General features: G+C 33.3%; 1 protein-coding gene across 3 annotated transcripts in view; it reads right to left on the bottom strand.

Moving 5' to 3' along the window:
- Positions 1 to 17,926, bottom strand: part of LOC106459079 (whirlin-like) — a 128,644-nt gene that overhangs the window by 106,518 nt on the left and 4,200 nt on the right. Inside the window, exon 1 of one of the 3 annotated variants that reach the window (XM_022385492.1) lies at positions 13,604 to 13,668. The exons of the other annotated variants lie outside the window; for them this stretch is intronic. The gene's annotated coding sequence lies outside the window, so the exon portion shown is untranslated. Of the gene's footprint in view, positions 1 to 13,603; positions 13,669 to 17,926 lie in introns of those variants that run through there. 3 annotated transcript variants of the gene reach the window in all.

The following is a 17,926-nucleotide window of genomic DNA, read 5'->3' as shown; positions in this document are numbered from 1 at the left end:
AGAACTTGGTTATAAATACAACCTTCCTATGTTTATTGAAACACTGCATTAAAAAAAGCAAGCAAACAAGTAAAAAAAACTTCTTGTTCTTCCTTTTTCTGTCTCTTATTACATAATAACTCAAAAACCAAAACAATGATGTCAACCAATTTTACTGAGGTGACATAGTTTAAAACAGAGTATCCGTTTTTCTAAGTATTATTAATAACTAGCAGTAACAAAAAAAGCACAGTTCTAGCGTAAATGATGTTATAAATATCTCCTTGAAGTTAGCTTTCTTCCAGAAATTTGGTTTTCTTTTAAAAATCTTAAATACAGAGTGAAACAGGAATTACCAGCCAATCATAGATTAACAATAGATATTGCAGTTGGAACCTCATTGTTCAGGATATTTAGTACTTGGTTATAAGTACAACCTTCCTATGTCTATTGAAACACTGCATTAAAAAAACAAGCTAACAAGTAAAGAAAAACTTTTCAAAAAGTAAGTAAATGTATGGATGGCTAATATCAATCCTTCAAAAACAATGAGAACAAGATAGTAGGGATGGCATTTGCACCTTCCCTACCTTATCCCACATTATGACCTGTACCCTGGGGATCCTTTTCATTTATACGGCGTCTATAATTTAATTTTTGTTTGTTTGTTTGGGCTTGTTTTTGTTACAAAACGTATCTCTGTTGGTAATGGCAAAGACTACTGAATACTTAATTAACCGGACTCACGACGTTTTTGTGACACTGCCTTCGATATAGCTACGCAATATATTAAATATATTTTTATACTTATACTGTAGCTGCCATGCATATAAAATGTATGATTACAAAACGTATCTCCGTTGGTAATGGCAAAGACTACTGAATACTTAATCAACCGGACTCACGACGTTTTTGTGACACTGCCTTCGATATAGCTACACAATATATTAAATAAATGTTTATACTTATACTGTAGCTGCCATGCATATAAAATGTATGAAATTCTTATTTCCAATAGCATCTACTTTATGATTCTTTTTTTAGAGTTTTGTTTTCTTTAGCATTTTCTGTCCGCTGTTAAGTAAGGCACAACCCACACTGACGTTATACAAAATAGACAAACTCTTAGTTGGTCATGTAACGACGTAACATGGAATATCAACCTAACATAGTATGATGTTATAGCTAATGTAACAGCCTAAAACTTTGATGAAATGTCAACTTTGGAGTACTTTCTAATGTATAACACAAGTTAGACGATAGTAACCTGAAACAACATGTTGTATCTTGTTTATGCACATTACGTAAGTTGGAAGATGGTAGCTTGAAACAACATGTTGTATCTTATTTATCTATCACACAAGTCGAAAGATGGTAACCTGAAACAGCATGTTGTATCTTATTTATCTATCACGCAAGTCGAAAGATGGTAACCTGAAACAGCATGTTGTATCTTATTTATCTATCACGCAAGTTGAAAGGTGGTAGTTTGAAACAACATGTTATATCTTGTTCATGCACATTACGCAAGCTGTAAGATGGTAGCTTGAAACAACATGTTGTATCTTGCTTATGCACATTACGCAATTTGTAAGATGGTAGCTTGAAACATGTTGTATCTAGCTTATGCACATTACGCAACTTAAAAGATGATAGCTTGGTGAAGATCTGCGCCAGCAGCTCCAAGCATCGTCCAAACTTTTTAAGGCAAATAGAGTCCACAGAAATTTCCAACGAAGAAACCCTTCCCAATGTCTGAAAAGATACCGTCCACAGAAACTTCCAATGAAGAAAACCCTTCTTAATGTCTGAAAAAATACAGTCCACAGAAATTTTCAATGTAGAAAACCCTTCCCAATATCTGAAAAAAGACCATCCACAGAAATCTCCAATAAAGAAAGCCCCTCCAAATGTCTGAAAAAATACGGAAACGGATCGCTCACAGAGAGTTTTCTAACAGATTCGACGTTTTAAGAAGTATAATATTCATATAGTATTTAAAAATATAGAAAAAAGACAGTTTTTGTGAATGTTTTGTAGAAGAGAAGTTTGCCTCGAATTTTTCCATGCCACACACACAAACATCCCTCATGTTCGAGAAGGAATGTCTTGATAATAACAAGAATAATGTCTAAATTTCTCTCTGTTTTCAAAAAACAACTTATAATCCATATTGTCAATGATGAGGTGATCCATTCAAAAACAAACTGAATAACTACATGAAAAACAATATTTTTTCTATATAACTTTCTCTAGCATGTTAAAAAGGAACTCTTTCGGTGGCGCCTCGTTCATGTGGCATAACTAGTAACTTCGTTACATTTCAAAGATCTTTTCAAATAGGTCAACGCTTGAGAAGTTGGGATTGAAATTTTCAAACTGATCAGAACCTTTTGCGCACGTGGACTAAACAGTCACATCAGAGACCCCATTCCCCCAGCAGTAAGAAACAGCCGTTCTTAATTTCGCATTATACTGATTAGAGACAAGGCGAAAGCAAGCAACACCTGCCGCCACAAACCCACAAGACAGTTAGTTCTATAACATGCTCACAGATGAAAACAAGAAATATATTTAGCAGCATTACGTCTCGAACTCTGTCTCGATTCTTAGTTTGAACGGTTGCTAATAACGGAAGAAAATGTACTGTCAGAATTATATGTATATCCAGAGTAATAAGTGGGTATGATTTTAAATGTATAACCAGTGTAATAGGTGGTTCAGATTTTATATGTGTAACAGGTAAGTCTGATTTTATACGTATAACCAATGTAATAGGTGGGTCTGATTTATATGTATAACCAATGTAATAGAAGGGTCTGATTTTATATGTATAACCAATGTAATAGGTGGCTCTGATTTATATGTATAACCAATGTAATAGAAGAGTTTGATTTTATATGTATAACCAATGTAATAGAAGGGTCTGATTTTGTATGTATAGCCAGCGTGATAAGTGGATCCGATTTTATATGTATAACTGGTGTAATGATGGGTCCAATTTTATATGCATAGCCATTGTAATAGGTAGGTCTGATTTTATATGTATAAGCAATGTAATAGAAAGGTCTAGTTTTATATGTATATCATGTAATAGATGGTCTTCTAAATCTAAGCGCTGAATATGTGTTTCCAAATGATATCTGAGGTAACCCGATACTAAACATTGGTGTAAATAAAACAATAAAAACATAAAAAAGAATAATTATTCACCATTTCTCCAATATTGCTAATCGGCACATAGATAAATAGTGCTTGTTATTTGTGGAGACAGGTACAAAAGCGTGTGTTTGTCCGCGCGCTCGCTCGAGTACATATGCGTTTTCCTGACGTTTAAATAGGTGAATGCTCGTGGAAAGAAGAGCTGTCACGAATAAGTATATTTTGTTGTGTGTGACAAATAGTACGTTTCTTCGTGGTAGTTGCTTGCACAAAACAGCTTGGCTTAATCGCTTGTTTTACTTTTCAGTTTAGCTACTCTCAAGCATTTAAACGACAAAATAAGTCGAACTACATCATAATAAATAATATAAGACCGGCAGCTTAAATGGTGATATGAGTCTCTCGCTGAGAGCTTCTTGTTTGAAGCAAGCTTATTAATGGATAGGCAGATAACAATGAAATAATGTTATTTGTGCAGCAAAGAGATCTAATGCAAAAACTTATGAAATTATGAGTGCTAACCCTTAGACGTTATCATACCTTCAAGATTCACTAACACTAGATCGTGCCTTGAATTTTATACGTTATCATACCCTTCAAGGCCAACTAAAACTGGATCGTGCCTTGATTTTTATACGTTATCATACCCTTCGAAATCAACTAAAACTAGATCGTGCCTTGATTTTTATACCTTATTATAACCTTCAAGATCAACTAAAACTGGATCGTGCCTTGATTTTTATTCGTTATCATACCTTTCGAAATCAACTAAAACTGAATCGTGCCTTGATTTTTATTCGTTATCATAACCTTCAAGATCAACTAAAACTGTATCGTGCCTTGATTTTTATACGTTTTCATACCCTTCGAGATCAACTAAAACTGGATTGTGCCTTGATTTTTATATGTTATTATACCCTTCGAAATCAACTAAAACTGGATCGTGCCTTGATGTTTATATGTTATCATACCCTTCAAGATCAATTAAAACTGGACCGTGTTTGATTTTTATCACAACAGTAGATATGCGTTGAACATTATTAAGTATAAAAATATTTAACTTCGTTTAGTAAGAATGGAACCTCTCCTATATAAGCAATAAACCTACTTTAGCAATATTTACAGCTTTTATGGTATTTATTTACGCACATATCTTCATAAAATGTGCTTTTTGAGTAAGATATTTGTGTAGTCTGAGGCAAATATAACTATTTCGTTTAGTGCTTTTTGCTGCTATTTCTTAACTCTGTATTTCTATTCGCTAGTACGTCTCCAATACTTTGGTTCTTTTATCTGCAAATATATATATATATATATTATATGCTAATTGTCAGTTGCGGCCAGTAGTTATATAATATCGGTTTTCCCTTTACAATTTTCGCACCGTAGAATTGCTAAGGTCTTTCATCCCGCAAAATTACTGTCTCATGTAATTGAGCCTATTTAAACGACTTTCCCTGGAGTATCGGCAATACTTTAAAAAAAAACACCATATGTTGCCCCTAGATTATCTGAAATGTGAAATCCGAGTTATCTTAGGGGGAAATGATTTAAGCTTTGAACTATCATAACGTTATGTTAAATCAATGTATTGAGTTATCTTAGGGGGACATGATTTAAGCTTTGAACTATCATAACGTTATGTTAAATCAATGTATTGAGTTATCTTAGGGGGACATGATTTAAGCTTTGAACTATCATAACGTTATGTTAAATCAATGTATTGATTTACTAGTCCACAAAGTCTTTTGGCACAATTTTTATTTAAGTATACTTCTAGGCTGGGGGTGGCCAAGTAGTTAACGTGGCAGGCTGCGGATCAATGGATATACTATTCGGAACGTGATGCTGTTAACTCTATCGTTTCAGCTGTGGTGGCGGATGATGCTGGCAGGTTATTTTTCCTCTTCTCAGAAGTTCAAAATTAATAGCTGCAGTTATTGAATCCCAGAGGTCTCTAACGTATCCGTTAAGCAAATGTGCGGATAAAGATTGAAAATTACAATTCGAAGTCTCCTTCTACAACCGGGCCCGGCATGGCCAGGTGGTTAAGGCGCTCGACTCGCAATCTGAGGGTCGCGGGTTCGAATCCCCATCCCACCAAACATGCTCGCCCTTTCAGCCGTGGGGGCGTTATAATGTAACGGTCAATCCCAAGAGTAGCCCAAGAGTTGGCGGTGGGTGGTGATGACTAGCTGCCTTCCCTCTAGTCTTAAGCTGATAAATTAGGGACGACTAGCGCAGATAGCCCTCGTGTAGCTTTGCGCGAAATTCAAAAAACAAACAAAAAACAAACCTTCTACAACCAAAGTGTTGCAATTTATTTTGTTTTTATTTAAATTAACAACTGAAGGAAAACTCTGGGCTTATTTTGTTCAAAGTAATCAAGATTAGAAGGGATGTAAAGTTGTTTCCCCACTTTATAACAAAGCATCACTGTGTCTTTGTTTGCTTGCATCTAAGCTATAAAGCAGCTAGTGTCTGTGAGTTCGTTTCGTAAAAAAATATCCAGCTTCCCTACCTCTGATCATCGTGAAACTCTCAGGGGTTCTTGGTGATGGATCAAAAAGATTCTAAAACCCGTTACTTTATTAATTTTCTTCTTCTTACAAGTTTCACAATCATTTAATTTTTTCCTGTCCTATATACTGCGGGCATATAACACGCATGCACGCCGCTCCGTCATCCCCTTGAAATAAATGGATCAAATGTCGTGGCAGACAGTAACTATCTTAAAAAATACAGTTATTTGTGTATTTACAAGGCACAGCTACATTGCAAGAAACGGTATTTTTGTATAAAGGAAAATACTTATTTAACAGAGCCCATAAAATCAGTTTGCAAGCAATATTGTTCCAATAGAACTATATCTCAGTGCAAGATAAAGATTTTTAGATATCTTGGTAAACCTACGGTCAAAATTACAGGTGTTTCTGGATATTTGCTTCAATAACAAAAACATAAGTTTTTCTCCTTAAGAGTACGAGATAAAATAACTTTAGGATTACAATAGTATTGCTTGTTATATCATTATTTGAAATCATTCGATGTATCTTCTTTTTTTTATGTTACTGGTATTAAATATTTACGAAAAGCTCAAGTTTAATTTGTGCTTATGCTAGCTTTCTTGAAATAGCATGTATATATTTATATTTTCTTTCTAGAGTTTAGATAGTTGTCTATTGTTTTTTATAAGATAGTTTTGGATTAAAATGAACACTGGAGAAAATTCTAAAATATTTTTTCTATTATACATGTAGGTATAATAATATATATGTCACCAAACCTACCGTACCAAGTCGTCTTACATTGCGATTACACACTTTGTTTTTTATAAATCATAAATGAAAAATCATCAGCTTTTCGCCCCCCCCCAGCGGTATGTCTGCGGACTTACAACGCTAGAAACCGGGTTTCGATACCCGTGGTGGACAGAGCACAGATAGCCCATTGTGTAGCTTTGTGCTTAACTTCAAACAAACATCAGCTTTCCTTGATTAATGTCTACTAAGCTGTACCTGTTTCATGACAAAAATGGCGATCAATTTAATGGGTAATAGTTGGGCAATAAACCACAAAATATACTTCTATCTTGGCTATCCTTTAATGTCCTTGAGTTTACGAAACAACAATTCAAGCAACCAGAACAAAGACTGTTGCTACTTTCCTCCCCTAGCAATGTATTTAAGTAATCTATAACGTAAGAGACAAATAAATCATTAAAACTAAGATAAACTGAAGGATCAAAAAGGTTTCAGTTCGCGTGTCATAAAGTTGGGGGGAAACGTTTGAATCACATGTGAAAAATATTCGAGAAAAGACTGGTAATCATTTTTATTTCCGGTTGTGGTTAAACATATATAAGTCACGGTCGGTAAAGCTAACAGCGGAACAAATTATTATTCCACATTTTAAATATTTCTATCGTATATGTATTTTACTCATTATTAATTCATTTAAGAAAAAACAATATTATATCTATATATATATATATATGATACGATTTAATTTTTACATAGGTCTAACTTACTTTGTATGTTACTGAATTATTTATTATATAACTTCTTATTTTCTCAGTAATAAGTAAAGTATTTTAAACTCTCAAGATATAAAAGATGTATGTGAAATAAATATATGCAATAAAAATTTAGTTTAAAATGTCATTTAATTTCAATTTTGCTTTGCACAACTTTATGATATTGTCAAATTTCAAAACGATCGATATCATTATTCTTTGTAATATTTAAAGAAAAGCATTTGTAATTACTAGTGTAGCCTAAGTCGAGCCTAGATAAAAGCAAATATCTCACATGGCGTTTTTATTATAATTATATGTATTTTGCCCCCCAGTAGCACAGCGGTATGTCTGCGGACTTACAACGCTAGAATCCGGGTTTCGATACCCGTGGTGGGCAGAGCATAGATAGCCCATTGTGTATCTTTGTGCTTAATTACAAACAAACAAATATATGTTTTTTATTGAAAGATATGCATATATAAATATTTACATATACAGAAAATATAACATATTTAAATGTTCCAAAAATCGCTCGATATATTCGCTTATTTTTACCTTTTTCCGCTGTTTTCACTAGGAGAGATTCACAATAACCCTATTTCAATCACTAAGTGTGTTTGATAAATAATCGGCCAATTCTTAAAGTGTCAGTCTCGAAGCATATGAAATATTATGAAAAGTCTTAGAGCACTACCATGAGAAAATGACTGTAAATCAACTTTTGTTACCGTCTCAAAATTTCTTTAAATCAGTTACAAGTTTTAAAACCTCTCACTGGTAAACATGTTAAATCTGAGCTGTTTAGAATAGAGTGGCTTTTAATTTTTAAAAACGCTTACAATCTACTCAATGTCTACTGAATAATGTTTATACAATTTCCGTATTTAACATTACATGTATTAACTCTTTCTATAGAATTAATGTGCATGTTTTACGTTTTTTTCAGAAGTAGTTACATCCTATTTTTTCAATACTAACTGGAGTCAAAATATTAATGTTTTACATTATATACAATAACACCAACTATATTAGGAGCATTAGGTTTGTTTCTTATCAACCAAATGTTCAAAAGTATTTCAATATTATCTTACTTAAACGCAAAACGAAACAAGTTCAAGAGGATTCAAATATTACTTTGTTAGGAGCCAGAATGAAATAAGATTAAAAGGATTTGTACGTCACTTTTTAAAATCCAAAGCGAAAGAATATTAAAATATTTGTATGTTGCTTTTTAAGAACAGGGATAAAAGAAGATTAAAGGGATTTGTGTGCTACTTTATAAAAGCCAGAATGAAACAAGATCAAAATAATTCATGTGTTACCTTTTTATGAGTCAGAGAGAAACAAATTGAAAATAATTTATATGCTGCCTTACTAAAAATCAAATGATGCATATTCAAAATGATTTACGTTACGTTTTTAAGATCCAAAACGAAACAAGATGAAAAGAATCAATATGTTCCTTTATTAAGGGCCAGAAGGAGGCAAATTGAAAAGGATCATATCTTTTAAGAATTAGATGATACAAGATCAAAAAGATTCATGTTACCTTATTAAGAATCACAAAGAAACATGCCAAGAATAATTCATACGTTACATTGTTAAGAGTCAGAATGGTACAAGTTCAAAAGGAGTCATGTGTTTCCTTATTATGAGTCAGAATGGTACATGTTCAAAAGGAGTCACGTGTTTCTTTATTTAAAGTTGGAATGAAACAAGGCTCGTGTAATTAGCTTTCAAAACAAAGTAATGACTTCCACATCATACACATGGCACAGTTGTATCGAACGCATATAAATTGCACGAATTAAACTTCGATATATTTCAACGGTGAGAAAGATACATAATAAAAAAAAAAATTGTAAAATGTCTGAGGACATATCCACTGTTGCCTGGATGTGTAAATCTATCAGTTTTCTTTTTTTCATTCTAATCCACAATAGCTATTTTTCCAAATATAGAAAGTATCAAAGAAGAACTAAAGTGGAAGCAAAATAAAACTGTCATCGTCAGCGACATGACGTCAGAATTGCTACTAACAACCAAAACCACGTTTGCTATATTTGGAAGTATCGGAATAACTATTGACAACTGAATACATTACTAATAACCTTGGCCTACGCTCTCCCCCTTTTTTTGTATAATAAAACATATATGCTACTTGTTTATTTTGTACTTATAACATATATATATATATATATCGTACCTAATTTGATGTGATATAATTTTTAGAAAGCATTTTTGGTTTCTTATAGTAGGTACGTACGGTTTTACTTTTTCTGTCAAACCTTTTTTAAAACTTAGTAAATTCCACGCTAGTTTAGTATCGTTCCTGCGTGGTTTCAGCATCTTTCTTATGTTAACTATTTGAGTCTAGTACATATACAATTTTATTTCATTGTATTTTGATAATGTAAAATTATTCAAGTATAACTGCCATAGTAGGATTAAATAAAGCCCACAGCTGTTGCTACGCTGTTTGCTTCTATTTTTTGAATTAATATTTAACTCAGCTCCTTAAAAAAAATGTTAGGTAAATTTATGCATGTGTGTGTGTGTGTGTGGTAGGAGTTAAGCGTGAAATGATTTATTTTTTATGAGGGATAGGAAATTTTCGAATTTATATTTTATTGGGGCTTAAAATTTCCAGTTTTTACTTTGCGTATATTTTCATAATTAGATAGATGTTGCAGCTGCACTTTAGATATATTACCATCATAATCAGAGTTAATGAATTATAGGCTTTTTACTTTATATGCATATGCGTATAATTTTTAAAAGATATTATGCTAATTGATTTGAAAAAAACATATAAGCTGATGCATTTTTAGGTTAAATATCTCATAGGATGTGAACTGTGACTTTTAGTTGATAATAAAATGGTAAAGAAGTACTTTAAGTCATAAAAAGACAGTAAGAATTCAATATTTTTTATCGTTATTATTTCTGGATTAATTGTAATTGTTTACAGGAAGTGAAACTACATTATACGCTTTACTTGTACATCAAAGCTACTTCATTTTTAAGTTAATATAAAACAAGAAAAATGATACATCCGGGTTGGTAACTTAATTATATAAATTTCTTTCATGTTTCAGATCATAGTATTTTATGTTAGCGCAGGTAGTTTTTATCTAAAGTTACTATTTATACCAATGAAACTCTACTTTTATTTTCGATATCCTTAGAAAATGGTTAACATCACGTTATGTAGCTAAAAATCAAGGAAAATCTCGCCATAAGAATGTATTTTTTTTATGTTTCAAAAATTCATACATATATGAAAACTATGAGATATGCAGCAGAATAGAGTCTTTCCTTGTTGCACAAAATAGTATTTGATTTTTTTTCTCTATATTTCTTGATTGTAATTCATGTTTTACTCTTTCCAAACGAATGTTTTTAAAAAGCTCTTCTTTGACTTTGCAACAAATACTTATTTTGGAAACAAAAATTTTGTATAATTTTGTGTTAGTTTCTGTGGTAGTTCATTCTGATTTTGAAATGTTTGGGCTTTTCAATAGCGTAGCTGATACTACAATTACGACATGTTACTTCTTTGGTTAATTTTTGGTCAGTTTAAGACAAGTGTCTTCCAAAAAAAGAAAGGTAATTTGCCCTAAATGTCGCAGCTTTTGTTACACAAGTATCGCCATCTCTTAATATAAATTAAACATTGAAGATGATGTGGAAGCAATTGAATCATTAACAACTGTGAAAAGTCAGAATGGCTAATAGTTCACGAGGCAATGAAGTAAGAGTATGTTGAATTTGATCCTTAAAAACGCTATGATTTCAATGATACCTATAACATGGGACAAACAGATGAACATTGGAAAAAGTCAGTGTTTCAGATCTGATTCATAAGACTATGTACCTTTATAAAATACTAGCCGTTCAACGCACGGAGAATGCATATGGGCCCCAGGGGTGACATTAGGAGTCAGATCCAAATGTCATTCCCCTGAGGGTACACGCCAGATTTGGCGACAATCGGTACCTCAGTTCGCCACTTATAAGTGGACACACACACAGAAACTTTTGTTAAATAATGACTTAGATATTCAACGAAAGGTTCAGTATTCTATCATTAGGAATTGTTCAAATCAATATGCTGTCGAAAGAGATTTTACCATCAACAAATTAATACAGATATTTCATATATATATACATAAGCACAGACTGATAAACAAAGAATTAAATAAATCAACTTAGAAAAAAAAATGCTAACTAAAAACAGGCAGACACTCGAACGACATTCATCAAACATTATACTGTATGCCTTTAAAATGGTGCATGTGAAATAAGTATGTGATTGTTCATAAAAAACGTTTTCGACAATGTCCAATTTAATGCAGACTTAAAAATCTCTATTTAAGTTTTACAGGACATGTTTTATGTGTAAATATAAAGAAGCTGAACATTCAATTAGATACACAGATAATTTAATGATCTTGAAGGGTTGTATCAAGATACTTATCTAACCCAACTTGAGACCGCACTACTTCTGTTCAGTCATACTCACCTGAATAAATCGCACCACTTCTGTTCAGTCATACTCACCTGAAAAAACTGCACCACTTCTGTTCAGTCATACTCACCTGAAGAAACCACACCACTTCTTTTCAGTCATACTCACCTGAAAAAACCGCACCACTTCTGTTCAGTCATACTCACCTGAAGAAACCACACCACTTCTTTTCAGTCATACTCACCTGAAAAAACCGCACTACTTCTGTTCAGTTATACTCACCTGAAGAAACCACACCACTTCTGTTCAGTCATACTCACCTGAAAAACCACATCACTTCTGTTCAATCATATTCACCTAAAGAAACCACATCACTTCTGTTCAGTCATACTCATCTAAAGAAACCACACCACTTCTGTTCAGTCATACTCATCTAAAGAAACCACACTACTTCTGTTCAGTCATACTCACCTGAAAAAACCGCACTACTTCTGTTCAGTCATACCCACCTGAAGAAACCACACCACTTCTGTTCAGTCATACTCACCTGAAGAAATCGCACCACTTCTGTTCAGTCATACTCACCTGAAGAAATTGCACCACTTCTGTTCAGTCATACTCAACTGAAGAAACCACACCACTTCTGTTCAGTCATACTCAGCATGTAATCATATCAAAAATGTTTTACCGCTAAGGCTCAAAACAAACACAAGTGCTACAGTTTTCTGTTCTTAATTTCAGAAATAAGCAGTACTTGGTCTTTGGAATTACGCTTAACACAACAAGTCGAAGTTGCATGCTACCCATGCTGTACACTGTAGTGTCTAAGAGTTTGTTGGCAATGTAACAGTTTTCGTTATCACATTTCCTATTGACCACTCTCTCTAATGTATGTTTGTAAGAAAAAAGGACAACTCTTTCGTGATTTTTTACCTAATAACTTACTGTTTATTTTACTCGTTTTACCGTATGATGTCTTGAAAAACTTTAAGTTATATTTGATACTCTTAATGTCAATACCAGTAACCACACTTTCAGTTTATGTGAGAGATAGCGTACAAAATGCGTATAATCTCTGTTTCATTCAGAATCGTACTTTATTCGAATATAACTTACTTGAGGTCACAGGTAACTTTTAGTGTAGACTTGGAATATGCATAAAAAAGTTGTAATTCTGAAAACGAAACATAAATACTGCTTTGTTAGCATTAAAGACATTAAGTCGTTGAAGTAAACTTTCCATTTTTTTGCACTCTGTGACGACTACTTATCTCATTGCAAGTATTAGTTACAAGAAGCTCCATATACACAAGTAAATATAGATATATAAAGTATTTTATTACTTTGGGAGAATGTACTGAGCCTTTGCCGGGCATTCTCAGTAATGATCTCTCTGTCCTGAAAATAGCTAAATACATTTACCGATATTCTTATATGCAGGTTCCATTACAGTTATATAGAATGATGTATATAATAATGCCTGTTATGTGGATTGATTAGGATTCTACGAAAAAAATGTAGCTTACAAAAAAAAAATTGTTCATGCATCTCATTTGTCATTCAAACATAAAAAGTGTAAAGGATACAATTGCAGAAAAGGCAATTACAAGGTTATAGATATTGTAAAACAACGTGTTTTACATGGTAGCTGGTATGTATCGATTAAAGAACGTAATTACACTTTTCTAGAAAATCTTTATGAAATTAATTAGGAGAATGAATACAATATTACAAGATAAAACAGAAAAAAAGAGAGATGAATATTGTACCTTCAATAACGTCTTCTGCTAAAAATAAAGTGATTAAATACAATCACCATAAATGACTACGACAAATCTATAGATTTAGTTTTCATACTAACTGAATAAAGCTGTAGATATACACGTTGATCAATGAATAAATATATAATGAAACAAATACATAGTTATGTAGATAAAAGGTTCATGACAGAAATAATAATATGCAAGACTTACAGCAATACAAAAGATGTTACAGTGAACACGTTGTTAGAGTCGTTCCAGCTGAAACTTGAGCTTTGCTTGTTTATGGTAGATTAATATTAAAGAGATCAGTAATCCAACTGTGTTCTGCAACTCAGTCTATTCATTTTGGCCACAGACACGAACAATAGCCGAAACCTTGTGGAGAAGATATCGATAAATGTGCAGCATGATTCAACAGATAATGGCACGTTAATTCCACTTATGTCTCTTAAAGCACGTTTGTTCCATTTATGTCTTTAAAGCACGTTAGTTCCACTGATGTCTCTTAAACGATGTTTGTTCCACTTATGTCTCTTAAACAATCTTTGTTCCACTTATGTCTCTTAAACAATCTTTGTTCCACTTATGTCTCTTAAAACACGTTAGTTCCACTTATGTCTCTTAAAGCACGTTTGTTCCATTTATGTCTTTAAAGCACGTTAGTTCCACTGATGTCTCTTAAACAATGTTTGTTCCACTTATGTCTCTTAAAGCACGTTAGTTCCACTTATGGCTTTAAAGCACGTTAGTTCCACTTATGTCTCTTAAACAATGTTTGTTCCACTTATGTCTCTTAAACAATGTTTGTTCCACTTATGTCTCTTAAACAATGTTCGTTCCACTTATGTCTCTTAAAGCACGTTAGTTCCACTTATGTCTCTTTAAGATGTTGACTAACAGACATGATTCTGTTAAAAATTTGATTTCAATCATACTTCTTAATGTTGATTATCAATCAATATTTAAAGACCAAATACCTTGAAGTTTTCGGTAATTAAAGCAATACAATTGAACAAATTTACGTTGTTTATCTACTATACAAAAGTAAACACATTTTTATCATCTGCGTGTTAATTACGTATCAGCATATCGGTGTACAGTAAACCTAAAAATTAAGTTATGATCTAAAATATTAAATCAATTACTTGAATATATACATAGATACTCCTAAATATATTAAATTTTTTAGGTGTAATTCGCATGTCAAGTTTATCTTGGATTATTTTCATTAATACTGTTACTTTAATTTACTGAATTTATATGTATTACAATAGAAAAAGATTTACATCGGCCGATAAGTTTTTCTTTCCGGTTGAACATAAAGTTTAGGATTTATTAAAACTCGCTAGGCTTGCAATCAACTTAAAACGAAATCAAATAATTAAATTAAGGGCTGAACAAGTGTTCTATGTAGTAACCAGAACCGGTTTAAACAAGCTCTTATAATATACGTAAACGTTGGAGTGAGTTATTACCTTGTCTTGTCTCCGCATAGACCGTAAAAATTGTTTCATCGAGTGCTTCTCTTACTATACTACATGTTGTAAAAAGAAGCATAAAAGATCGAAGCAAAGTGTATATTCTTATGATGAGTAAATACTTGTATAGATAAACATATGGATGGGTGGATCCAGTAAAGAAAACAATAACGAAACTATAACATTACAGTTTATAACATGCAGAAAAGAAAGAAAAACTTATGTTCAAGCTCTTGAAGTAACGATGCATCAATTTGTAAGCCTTTAACTATATAGAAAGTCATATCTGTTGTTCTTCTATTCGCTCTGTGTCCATTATTACTCCAACTCATATATAATTCTCTGGAGTTCAGCTATATTTTCATGCTACCTAGTGTTTTGGCACAAAACACCTAAAACATTACTATCTTACTTTAAAGGTTGTACTTTACGACAGCCTGTGGCTCCGTCGTAAATTTAAGAGCTTATAACGCTACATTTCGGGATTCGATCTAGCACATACAGCTCATTCTACAGCTTTGTTCTTAACAAGAAACAAACTACTTTACTGGACACCATTATTGACGAATGGGTTCGATACCCATGATGAGCAGAATACAGATAGCTCCTTGTGTAGTTTTGTGCTTAACTTCAAACAAACAATTAATATAAAAATAAGATTATGGATTATGGAGATGACAGTCACTCTTAGAGAATATTTGAATAATCTTAGTATCCATGCACGACTAATATACAAAAAAGAGACATATAAGATGTTGGAAGGGTAAGCATAGAGTTAGACCCATTCGATGTTCATTTAAGACTCTTTCTTCTTCTGTCATTACTGTTTTAAGATCAACTCTATCGTCAGCTGCATTTTTACATTTACTTTAATTGTTACGTATTACAATTTCAAATAGCGTAAAACTGAGTTAAATTATAATTTAGATTTAGTAGTTAAATAAATGCCGATATATATCCAGTTTATGATATTCTCTCTTTTTCTCTCCGTCTCTCTCTCTCTCTCTCTTTCTCTTTCCTTTTTTTTTGAGTGGATGTCCTATAGTGGGTAGCGATGCTAAGACTATGTCACCAGGACGGAACTTACGCTGTTCATCCTTGAGGTCATAAACGTTTTTCATTCTGGTTTGGGATGTATTCAAATTTTCTCAAGCCAATTCACCAGCACGTAAGAGTCTGGATCAAAACGTGGAAACGTAATCCAATAAGTGCATTTCTTTTGGAACATCTTCCAACCATTGTTCATTCAGCAACTTCAAAGGACCACACAGTGAATGGCCAAACACCAACTCAACCCTAACGACTCACGAACAGCAAATAATAATAAATTAACTCTTTCATCCCAATCCTTCTCGTTATCGAGACAGTAAGTCCGCATCATATTTTTCAAGGTAGAATGGAATCTCTCAAGAGCACCTTGCGATTCTAGATGATACGCACTAGATTTCATTTGTTTAACACCGAGCTGATAAACAACTTGTTGAAACAGCCCTGACATAACATTTGAACCCTGATCAGATTGAATTTCTTTGGGCAAGCCAACAAAAGTAAAGAAGTTGATCGAGGCCTTAGAATTTTTTGGGCTGAAATGTTTCTCAAAGGGATAGCTACAGGGAATCGAGTGTATGCGCACATGATAGTTAACAAATACTGATTCTCTGATCGAGTTTTTGGTAAAGGCCCAACACAATCAACAATCACACGACTGAAGGGTTCTTCGAATGCTGGGATAGGTTTCAGAAGAGCAACAGGAATTTTCGGGTTAGGTTTTCCGACCAACTGACAGGTATGACAAGTTTTACAAACTGTTAAACATCTTGCCTAATTTTTGACAAAAAGAAATGTCTCATAATTTTGTCACATGTCTTGTTGACACCTAAATGACCTCCCATGGGGATTTCATGGGCAAATTTCAATATATCAGAACGATATCCTTTGGGAGCAACGATTTGATAAACAATAGCCCAGTCCTCTGAAGCTGGCACATCTGGTGGTCTCCATTTCCTCATAAGCACACCATTTTGGAAAAAAATAACCATTTGGAACTTTCTCCAATTCATCTTTTGGGAGTGCATATTTAAATAGTGAAGAGATCTGTAGATCTTTTTCTTGCTCAGCGATCGGTTTACTTTTAGTAAACGGAACTTCACCAGGTGAATCAGATACCTCATGTCCATAATTGTTACTCACCGAGGTATTGTCAGTAGGACAATGATCCTGACCTGTCTGATCTAAAAAATGTCTGAGACAAATCTATAATATAGTCCTCTGAATCCATGTCTATCATTTGTTTTTGGGCTCGAGTCACAGCACACGAGGGAAACACATCGGGATTCTCCTCAACTGCAACATAATCCTTAGATGAAACGGTGATCGGCTGGTTAATCATTTTGGTTCGGCAACAACTTTTCCCAACAACCAAATTGTTTCCCAACAACAATGATACACCCTTAATTGGCAGAGTAGGTCTTACTCCAACCACAACTGGTCCCGAAAATAGGTCTGATGCTAAATAAATGTTATGAAGAGGAACATTAACAAAGCCACCCTCAATACCCTGAACAATAACAGACTCAACAGTACCAGAACTCGAATCTAAAGGCAATATACCTTCTAACAACAATGATTGAGTCGCCTCAGTATCAGGTCTGAATTCCTCCCTGATTACATCACTGGCTAAATAAACAAAATCGGGTGATCTGGTGAAACTTCGTCGATATGTGGACACAAAACTGGGTGTTGCCTCCTTTTTCTTTTTTCTTCTTCAAACACTAACAATCGGACATAACATGACCAGGTTTTTACAAAAATGGCAGACAGGCCTTGATTGTTTTAAAGAAGTTTTATCCTGACTGTTAGAAGATTTAGAACTAGAGGAGCTGGATTTTTTAGAATGATCCTCAACTTTAGTGGATTGAAGAGATACAGATGTTAGGAATTTCTTTTTTATGAAAATTGGTTTTATGTGTTAAAGTGTAATCATCTAAAAGAACAGCTGCTTCTTGTAGTGTTTCAACTTTTTTTTTCATCCAAATAAGTTTTGAGGTCATCACAT

The sequence above is a fragment of the Limulus polyphemus genome, unplaced genomic scaffold (genome assembly GCF_000517525.1).
Source record: "Limulus polyphemus unplaced genomic scaffold, Limulus_polyphemus-2.1.2 Scaffold555, whole genome shotgun sequence".
Taxonomy (NCBI): Eukaryota; Metazoa; Arthropoda; class Merostomata; order Xiphosura; family Limulidae; genus Limulus; species Limulus polyphemus.
This window is presented reverse-complemented; position numbering and strand designations above follow the sequence as displayed.